General features: G+C 44.5%; 1 long non-coding RNA gene across 1 annotated transcript; it reads right to left on the bottom strand.

Annotated features, from left to right (window-relative positions):
• Positions 1-7,816: 7,816 nt before the first annotated feature.
• LOC120302987 lies at positions 7,817-10,572 on the bottom strand. Its single transcript, XR_005555300.1, has 3 exons — positions 10,412-10,572; positions 9,657-9,758; positions 7,817-8,920 (listed from the first exon to the last, which is right to left on the bottom strand). It is a non-coding gene; the product is annotated as an uncharacterized LOC120302987 (long non-coding RNA).
• Positions 10,573-10,787: the final 215 nt, after the last annotated feature.

Here is a 10,787-nt window from a genome sequence, read left to right as displayed (position 1 = left end):
TTTAAAATTTTAAATAAGCCTATATTCAGTTCTGGGAAGTTCGGGGGGGGGGAGGGAGGGGGTGGTTTGGGAGGGATTGGGTGAGGGTTGTTTTGTTTGTTGTTATTTGTAAAACTTTTAAAAAATTTTCAATTAAAAAAAAAAACAACACATCCACTACACTTGAATTTAAATGCAGAAATTTATTCAGTAGCCAAACCACAGAAAGAGCACAACAAAGAGTAGGAGAAAAGGGAGAGAGGGCGAGGTGTCCAAAGAAGCTGAGGAGTTGAATTATGGACCATAAAGGCCACAAGCCTAAATCTGCAAGGATGGCCCATGATGGATGAGAGCAAATCTCAAAAGGATATTTTAGGAAAGCTAGTTGCAAAAGTCAGTTGAGCAACATTTAACCTTAGTTCTGGGGCCTGCTCGAGGGCACTTTTTCGTACATCCATTTGTCGTGAATAATACTGGAAAGGAAACATAAAGCAAAACATTTTCAAATAATTGATCTGTGCTTGTTTCTGAACAAACGGGAAAGCCACACACTGAACACCCAGTCATGCATTCCCACACAGCATGAAGGCAGACCTCTTTCCTGTTCTATTCTGGGGAAGGTCCTCCTCCCTTGGATGGCTGACTGTACAATGATCAATAATAATAATAATAATAATAATAATAATAATAATAATAATAATAATAATAATATCCCAGGTCCTGGGTAGGGACTCAATAGGTAGACAAAATGCCAAATCCAGTCTGAACATCTGGCTGACTGTGCGATGATCGATAATAATAATAATAAAAAAAAATTGGATGGGATCTTGGAGGTCATCAAGTCCAACCCCTGCTCAGACATGTAATACCATTTCAGACAAATGGCTGTCCAATCTCTTCTTAAAGTCTTCCAGTGTTGGAGCATTCACTGCTTCTGGAGGCAGGTTGTTCCACTGGTTAATTGTTCTGTCAGGAAGATGCTCCTTAGTTCTAGGTTGCTTCTCTCCTTGATTAGTTTCCATCCGTTGCTTCTTGTCCTGCCTTCAGGTGCTTTGGAGAATAGCTTGACTCCCTCTTCTTTGGGGCAGCCCTTGAGGTATTGGAACACTGCTATCATGTCCCCCCTCATCCTTCTCTTCATTAAACTAGACATACCCAATTCCAGCAACCGTTCCTTATATGTTTCAGCCTCCAGTTCCCTGATCATCTTTGTTGCTGTTCTCTGTACTCTTTCTAGAGTCTCAACATCTTTTTTACATCGTGATGACCAAAACTGGATGTCTTATTCCAAGTGTGGCCTTACCAAGGCCTTATAAAGTGGTATTAACCCTTCACCTGATCTTGATTTTATCCCTCTATTAATGCAGCCCAGCACTGTGTTGGCCTTTTTAGCAGCTGCAGCACACAGCTGGCTCCCATTTAAGTGATTGTCCACTAGGACTCCGAGGTCCCTCTCACAGTTACTACTATTGAGCAAGGTACTATACCTGCTATACCTGTGCATTTGGTTTTTCTTGCCTAAATGTAGAACCTTGCTTTTTTTCACTCTTGAATTTCATTTTGTTAGATAGCGCCCAAGGCAGACCTTCTTCCTCCTCTACTGACTACTCGGGAGTAAAATAGGAAGCAAGCATTCTGGGGAAGGTCCACCTCCCTTGGATATTTCTTGGCTTAATCTGCAAGGACCAAGCTTTGTCACGTCCATAGGAAACCCTCAGCTCTCCCAGCCTTTTCCTGTCTCCCCTTTCTATAAAGAATGTGTCTCTCCCAAACATGAGTGAACCTGGGATGGATGGGGTCCCCATTCTAAGCCCCCCCCCTTTCCTGGTATCCCTTAGGCTGTCGGGCCAGGACAGGAACCTGGACTTCCAATTCTCAAGCTGCATTTGGAAGTTCTAGTTTCCATACAAGAAGAAAACCTGTAAGAAAGAATAGGAACTTTGCTTACCATTCCGAGGAATCACAGTAAAAGAGAGGTCATCACTGTTCAGACATGGCAATTGGAATTTACAGTAAAACATGCCACAACGGTAACATTTCAGAGTGTTTACTGGATGAACGAAAGAAAACAGAGCAATCTTAATTTGATATCTATTTGATCTCATCATATAATGTATTGTCTAATGATGGATGGTTGTAGAATAAGATGAAAATGTTCTGTGAAAATTTTATTAGAAAGGTACCGTATATGCCGGCATATAAGACGACTTCCGGAAGTGCTAAACTCGGCGCCAAAGACGGGGGTAGTCTTATACACCGAGTCATCTTATACGCCGGAAATACTGGTAGTTTCCGGCGTATAAGACGACGTTCTAGGAAGGCAACTCGGCGATAAAGACGGGGGTTGTCTTATACGCCGGGTCGCCTAATACGCCGGCATATACGGTAATCAAATGGTCGGCAAACCAGTCCCATCTTAGCCAAGAAAGCCATCAAGGTGACTTTCTGGGCCAGTCACTCTTTCTTAGCTCATCCCACTTCACTGGGTCATTGTTCAGGGGAAAATGGTATTTGAGGCAGAAAAGAGTATTAGTTTTGTTTACCACCCTGGGTTATTTATAAAAATAATGAGGGTGAGATTGAAAGAAAACATCTTTTCTTGAAGAGGCCATAAAAGGTCAGCAGGTGAGAACTTGAGAGGCTGGTCTCTGTTTGGAAGCTAAGCAGGGTTGGGGCTGGTTAATCCTAGGAAGGGAGACCCCCATGGATCTAGGCTAGGCTGAGGAGCCTCAGAAATTACAGCAATGTCAACCAATCTCAGGTTGATGCCAAGGAAAATCCATGCTTGATGTGAAGGAGGCATCTCTAATCCCCTTTGGTTGCACCATCACAAATGCTGAACATCAGCAAAGCCGGAGGGAGGGCAAAGAGAACAGAACATTCTTCCTTTTGCTCCCAAGAGTATTTCCATGGCAGAATTCACTACACAAAAGAACCTCTACTTTCAGAGGCAGTCTACCCCAGAATACCAGCCCAGACCTGCCACTGAACAGCAACTGGGCCAGCCACTCTCCAGCTATGTGCTTCTCTTCAAAGGGAGAGTTTGTCTTTTGCCCTAAAGGCTCCCACGGACCCTCCCTATGCAGAGCAGAACAGGGGGAAAGTCCCACCACCAGAATGGAGCACAACAGCTTCGAATACCACACTTCGCTCTGATCCCTCAGTCTTCGTTTGATCTACTGTATTTCCACTCTAGCTGACCCGTTTCTCACCAGTCTTCTTCTGGGTGCACGTCAAGGTTTTGGGGGTCCCCTTTAAAGCCCTTCATGGCAGAGGTCCAGGTTAGTCTTATCCCCCTGGGATTGGCTGTCCCACTTGTGCTGGCAGAGGAGGTGTACTGAGGGTCCTGTCAGTCTGACTATTCTGGCTGGTGGGATCCAGGAGGAGGGACTTCTCTGCTGTGGCTCCTGCCCTCTGAAACATCCTGACTCCCCAATGTGAGGTGGGCCACAACGCTCCTATCTTTTTGTAAGGACCCAAAGACGGGGCTCTGCCAGTCAGTTTGGGGGCCCAGCTGATGAATCGTGCAACAGAGGTGCTTGATGGAGTAATAACAGATCTCACTTCCACCCCACTCCATCTGCGCCCTCCCCATCTTTCTTTGGTTTTAACTTTTTATGTTTCAACTAAGATTATAATGTAAGCTGCCCAGAGTATGGTAAGATGGGCAGCCAGTAAACTATATATGTGTATATATATATATATATATATATATATATATATATATATATATATATATATATATATATATATATATATATATATATATGAAAGAATAAAATCCTCAACTAGCATCAAAGCCTACCTGGGTCCTTGCACATGAATGCCAACAACATCAATGCAAATAGCAAAGCTTTCATCTTGCAATCTCTTCTGCAGCCTTCACAGTGCAGTCCAGGATGGGAGAAGGAAATTCTATATATATATATGCACCTCTGCCCCACCTTTGGGGGGCTGGACATCCAGGTTCAAGAGAGAAGAGCAGGAAAACCTGGAGAAGAAGGGAGGGGTAGAGGGTGTGACCTCATTTTCCCCACTACCAAAAGGGAAACTGGATTCACTCCAGATGCAGAACCAACCAACCCTGTCTTAAAGGAAGAAGCTACCATTCCATGTTCAAAAGTTGGGCTCCTGGACAATGGCCATCTCTTCCTGAATTTATAGACGGTAGCACAACCTGTGCAGGGCACAAAATTAAACCAAGCCAAAATATCATATTTGCAAGAGGAGAAGTGAACCGAGCTGATTGCTGATGATGCTTGAATGATTTATGTTTTTAGGTTCAATCCCAAACATGCTGTCTAGGTATGTTTGGGGACTGTAAGCTTTCTTCACTTGGTTTGATAAGCTGAGGTTTATGGCCAAGATGTTCAGTAGATAGCAGGCAAGAGAACACTCTGCATAAATGGTTGCATTCTGGGTGTTCTTTCCATGCTTGAGGTGTCTCTGCAGAGGTTTCCTGATCAGGCCAGGTAACATAGTCCATGCACGAGAGAGTGAGGTTTTCCTTCCATCCCACGCTCAGATAATTTTATGTCGACTGCTAAAAAAATGGTCTGCAGGAAAACAGCCACGATCAGAGAGAACCTGATAGTTCAACCCTGAGCTACACATCGGAGTGTTGAAGTCTTGTGCTGGAGGGAAGCAGACAGAAAAGAACTGGATGAATTCTAAGATGCCAGAGAAGTTCAACATTGCAACAATGTGTGAGATGCTCACACACAACTGGAAAAGCTTTGCCTTGAACCTATAGCATGAGGTTCTCTTTTAAGCTTGGTTGAGCTTGGAGGGACACCACGTCTGGCTATTAAAGCACAAAGTCCTTCCATAGAATTCTGTCCCAAATCATGTTAGATATTCCGTCAGCTTGAAACACCAAAATTCAGGTGGGGGAGAGGCTGTTCAGGAGGATCAGAAGCAGACGTAGCCAGAGGCCAGGAGAAAAGTGGAACGGAGAAGGATTGAATGAGCTTTGCATTCAGTACTTTTCTTAGAGAGACTGCGATAACCATACAGTAACTGCTCACGTGGCGGAAAGAACAGAGGTCAGGTAAATGGATTGCAACAAAACAAATCTAGGCCAAACCACAATTTTGGGCCATAAGAAAATAATAAGACAATTTAGAACATAGAATAACAGAGTTGGAAGGGGACATTGGGGGTCTTCTACCCCAACCCCTTGCCTGAGCAGGAGACCCTATACCAGGGGTCTCCAACCTGTGGGGTGCAGCCCACTACTGGGCCATGAAGGATTTACAACTGGGCCATGGAAATGCTAAGCAAGCACAAAAACGTGCACATCCTCACTTGCAGAAGCAGCGGGCGAGCACATGTACACATGCTCCATTTGCTAGAGTGGCAGGAACACATGTGTGCTGCTTGTGGAAATGGAGCTGTGCGCCCACATCCACACTTGCCAGCCACTTGCAGGAAACATCCCCTCCCCCCACAGGTTCCCAAAGCTGGAAATATTGGGGATCTCTGTCCTGTCCTGTTTCAGACAGTCTCTTTTGGGAAACCTCCAAGTGATGGAGCATCCACAACTTCTGAAGGGAAGCCATTCCACTTGTCAACTGTTCTCACTGTTAGGGCATTTCTCCTTGGTTAGTTTCCAACCCTTGTTTCTTGTCTTGCCTTTTGGTGCTTTGGAAAATAGTGTGACATACACGTCTTTCTAGAAGCCCCTCAAGTATTGGAACACTGCTATCGTATCTAGAGAAAAAAGTCTAGGGGTGACATAATACCAGTGTTCCAGTATTTGAGGGGTCCCACCAAGACGAGGGGTCAAGCTATTTTTCAAAGCACCATAAGGTGGGACAAGAAACAATGGATGGAAACTAATCAAGGAGAGAAGCGACCTAAAACTAAGGAGAAATTTCCTGACAGAAGAATTAATTAATGGAAAGACGTGCTTTCAGAAGTTGTGGGTGCTCCATCTCGAAATTCCCAACATAATTCTTCTCTCTGATAATGACTGTTTTCCTGCAGATCCTTCAGGTGACATAAAATTATCTGAGTGTGGGATGGAAGGAAAACCTCACTCTCTCGTGCATGGACTGTGTCAGGAAACCTCTGCAGGGACACCACAAGCATGGGAAGAACATCCAGAACCCAACCATTTAAGCAGGGTGTTCTCTTGCCTGCTATTTACTGAACATCTTGGCCATAAACCTCAGCTTATCAAAATGATTTACCTTATGGTAGTGGGGAAAATGAGGTCACACCCCCTACCCCTCCCTTCTTTGCCAAGTCTCCCCGCTCTTCTCTCTTGAACCTGGATCTCCAGCTTCCACAAGGTGGGGCAATGGTGTGTGTGTGTGTGTGTGTGTGTGTGTGTGTGTGTGTGTGTGTGTGTACACACACACACATACACACACACACACACACACACATATAGAGAGATAGAGAGAGAACTTCCTTCTCCCATCCTGGACTGCACTGTGAAGGCTGCAGCAGAGATTGCAAGATGAAAGCTTTGCTATTTACGTTGTTGTTGGTGGCATTCATGTGCGAGGACCCAGGTAGGCTTTGATGCTGGTTGAGGATTTTATTCTTTATTTTTATATATATATAATTTACGGGCTGCCCATCTTACCATAGGGCAACTCTGGGCGGCTTACATTGTAATCTTCGTTAAAACATAAAAAGTTAAAACCAAAGAAAGATGGAGTGGGGTGGAAGTGGGATCTGTTATTACTTAATCAAGCACCTCTGTTGCACGATTCCTCTGCCGGGGCCCCAAGCCAACTGGCAGAGCCCTGTCTTTAGGCCCTTATGAAAAGGGAGGGGTTTGGCCAACCTCACATTGGGGGGCAGGATATTTGAGACGACAGGGGCCACAGCAGAGAAGGCCATCCTCCTGGACCCTGTCAGTAGAAATAGTCGGGCTGATGGGACCCTCAGCACAACTCCTCTGCCAGCACAAGTGGGACGGGCCAATCCCGGGGGGAGGGGGTGAGACTAACCTGGACCTCTGCCACGAAGGGCTTTAATCGCACTAGGAATCTGACTGGTAAGCAGTGGGTCACCCAGAGTGGAAATACAGTGGATCAAACAAAGACTGAGGGATCGGAGCGAAGTGTGGTATTCGAAGCAGTTGTGCCCCATTCTGGCGGTGGGACTTTCTCCCTGTTCTGCTCTGCATAGGGAGGGTCCCTGGGAGCCTTTAGGGGGAAGAGGAGGTCTCCATTTGGAGAGAAGCCCATCGCTGAGACAGTGCTTGGCCCAGCTGTTCTTCTGGGGTAGACTGCCTCTGTAAGTAGAGGTTCCTTTGCGTAGTGAATTCTGCCATGGAAATGCTCTTGGGAGCAAAAGGAAGAATGTTCCATTGTCTTAGCCCTCCCTCTGCCTCCTTCCGGCTTTGCTCACGTTCAGCATTTTTGTTTTTTTTTAAAAGTTTTTATTTTTCATTTATCAATTACATAAACAACAAAGAAAAAATTTCACATTTGACAAAATAAAATAAATACACATAGGTGTTGCTTGCCCACCCCCCAAACTGCATCCGCCCTCTCTAACACTCTCCCTTACTTCCCTCCTCTTTCTCACCTCCCCTCACCTCTCTCTCCCCTCCCCCTCTCCTCTTACCGTCCTACTTCCTCCCTAACCTTTCTCCTCCACTCTCATCCCTCTTCGGATACAGTGCCGGGAAAATGCCCAAGCAACATCTCTCTCATAAGTTATCCCATCTATTGTCTTACTTTAATCCTATTGTCTAACCTAACTTTTTCCGTCTCTCTCAATATTTCTTCAGGCTCAGATTTCAAAATAAAAGCTATGTCCTTTACGACCGCTTGTCTCAAATCCTCTTGAATGTTTTCTTTCCTTCCCCTTTTTCTTAAAGCAAACTCCATACTTCTGTATTGTAACATAGTAATTTCATCCTGAATTATTTCCACCTTATTTTCTGTTTTATCAACTCGATCTTCCACTTTTTCAGAACTTTCTACAGCAACCTCAATACGCTGATCCAGACAATCTATATGATCAACAAACTTCTGAAACACAGACGCTATATAGTGCTGTTTATCCCACACTTTTTAGTTTATCAAGACATAGGTTGTGTTCTCTTTTGTCAAACACTTCACTGAAATCCAAGTATACTATATCCACAGCATTTCGCTGATCCATTAATTTAGTCACTTTATCAAAAAAAGAAATAAGAAAATGTTTGGCATGATCTGTTTGGAGAAATCCATGTTGGCTTCTGGTTATAACTTAAACGAATTTGAATAGTGTATTGGGGATATACAGCAGCTCAAACTATATACAGTTATTTTAAAGAAGGAAAAAATAATTGTTGGGCTGCTTAGTAATCAAAGTAATTTTATTGATTTGTTTGTTTACTATGAAGTTTATTTTCTGCCCGTCTCGTATCCTGTGTCTCTGGGAAGATTTAGAAGCAGGCAGGTTATATTTCTATTGATGATAAATTATAAGTAAGTTGTCATTCTTGGCAAAGACTACCAAATACCTTGAAAGTCAAATTATCTGAGATGGGCATCTAAGTCAGACCTGCACCCGTTGGAGAAGGAAGAGGGTTTTGCATAAGTAAGATGGGTTACAAAAAACCCTTCAGCCTTCTACTATTCCGCAATTGAACTTTCAAAAAAGGAAAATGGACATGTCATACCAAACACATCCACTACGCTTGAATGTAAATGCACAAATTTATTCAGTTGCCAAGCTACAGGGAGAGCAGAACAAGTCTTGTAGACCAGGAGAAAAAGGAGAGAGGATGAGGTGTCCAAAGAAGCCGAGGGGGTGCATTATGAACCGTAAAGGCCACAAGCTTAAATCTGCCAGGATGGTCCATGATGGATGACAGCAAAACCCCAAACAACATTTTAATCATTGCAAAAGTCAGAGGTGCAACACTGAATCTTCAGCAACTCGTCTTCTAGAACGCACAATGGAGCACATCCTTTAGACTGGGGCCCTCCTGGAAAAGAAACATAAAGCAAAACATTTACAGTGCCAAAGAATTGATGTGCGGCTATTTCTGAACAAAACGGTAAAGCAACACTGGATGCACAGTCATGCATTCCCACACCCCAAACTGGGGTGCTTGTGGGATGGACTGGGCTGCCCTTTCTGAAACCCCTCCCCTTTTCCTGGCATCCCTTAATACAGTGATGGCGAACCTTTTAGAGACCGAGTGCCCAAACTGCAACCCAAAACCCACTTATGCATTGTCGGGTGCCTGGTGGGCGTGGCCCATTGGGTGGGTGTGGCACACTGAGTGGGTGTGGCCCATTGGGTGGGTGTGGCTGCAGTGGTAATGGCAGACTGGGTGGGGCTAAAAAGTTCAATCAATCAATTCCAACTTTGCAAGATTTTTTTTCCCCACAGGAAGTTGAAATTGATCGATTGATTGAACCTTTTTTTTTTCGCACACAGCGGCAGAAGCCTAAAGCGACATGGTTTTATAAAACCTAGCTGAAGGCTTAGGACTGGGGTGATGGCACACATGCCCACAGAGAGGGCTCTGAGTGCCGCCTCTGGCACCCGTGCCATAGGTTCGCCACCACTGCCTTAATATGTCAGGCCATGACCTCAGGGGAATCTAGACAGGGCACAGACGGGTCCTAGGTGATCTGGAATCCTCAGCTGCATTTGGGAGTTCTAGTTCCCATACAAGAAGAAAAACTGTCAGAAAGGATAGGAACTTTGCTTACCAAGAACAGGCTGCAGAATATAACAGAATCTATCTGTTTGCGAACATCTTTTTTTTCTATCAAACATAAATGGGTCAGACTCGTAACATTTCAGACTCTTTACTAGATGAAAAAAATAAAACAGAGAAATCTTACTTTAGTATTTATCTCTTTTATCTTGTCTTATTATGTATTGAATAATAGACTTTTGACTCATAAGGTTGGCTGCGAAAATTTCACCAGAAAGATAATAAAATGGTCATTTAGGTGACTCTGGGCCACTCTTTCTCTCCCCCGACCCACTTCACTTGGTCTTTGTTCAGGGAAAGCAGAGAGAGAACGAATATTAGCTTTGTTCAGCACCCGGGCTTGATTATAAAAACAACGAAGGTGAGCTTTAAAAAGACATCGTTTCCTAAAAAGGCTCCTGCCATTTTGGGAACATCTTGCCCCCCCCCTTTGAGGCTGGCCCCCAACCCTCCTATCTTTTCGTAAGGGCCTAAAGATGGGGCTCCACCAGTCAGCTAAGGGCCCCGGTGGAGGAATCACACAATGGAGGTGGTTGATTAAATAATAACAGATCCCATACTTCCACCCCACCCCTCCCCATCTTTCTTTGGTTTTAAGGGTGGGTTTGAACTTTTTATGTTTTACCTTAGATGCTAATTGTAAGCCAGCCAGAGTTACCCTATGGTTAGAAGGGCAGACAATAAAATTTATAAATATATAAATACATACTAAAATCCTCAACCGAGATCAAAGGTTCATGAGCCTACCTGCGTCCCTGCACACAAATGCCACCAACAACAACGCAAACAGCAAAGCTTTCATCTTGCAATCTCTTCTGCAGTCTTCACAATGCAGTCCAGGATGGGAGAATGAAGTTCTGTATATATGCCACTGCCCCACCTTGTGGGGGCTGGAGCTCCAGGTTCAAGAGGGAAGAGAGGGGGAACTTGGGAAAGAAGGGAGGGGTAGGGGGTGATCTCACCTTTCCCACTACCCAAAGGGAAATCGGTTTGATAAGCTAAGGTTCATGGCCAAGATGTTCAGTAGATAGCAGGCAGGAGAACACTCTGCTTCAATTGTTGGGTTCTGGGTGTTCTTTCCATGCTTGAGGTGCCCCTCCAGATCAGGAAACATTTTCCATGC

The sequence above is a fragment of the Crotalus tigris genome, unplaced genomic scaffold, assembly GCF_016545835.1.
Source record: "Crotalus tigris isolate CLP2741 ecotype Arizona unplaced genomic scaffold, ASM1654583v1 scf7180000024444.201059, whole genome shotgun sequence".
NCBI lineage: Eukaryota > Metazoa > Chordata > Lepidosauria > Squamata > Viperidae > Crotalus > Crotalus tigris.
The sequence above is the reverse complement of the archived record's forward strand: the minus strand, read 5'-3'. Positions and strand labels throughout refer to the sequence as shown.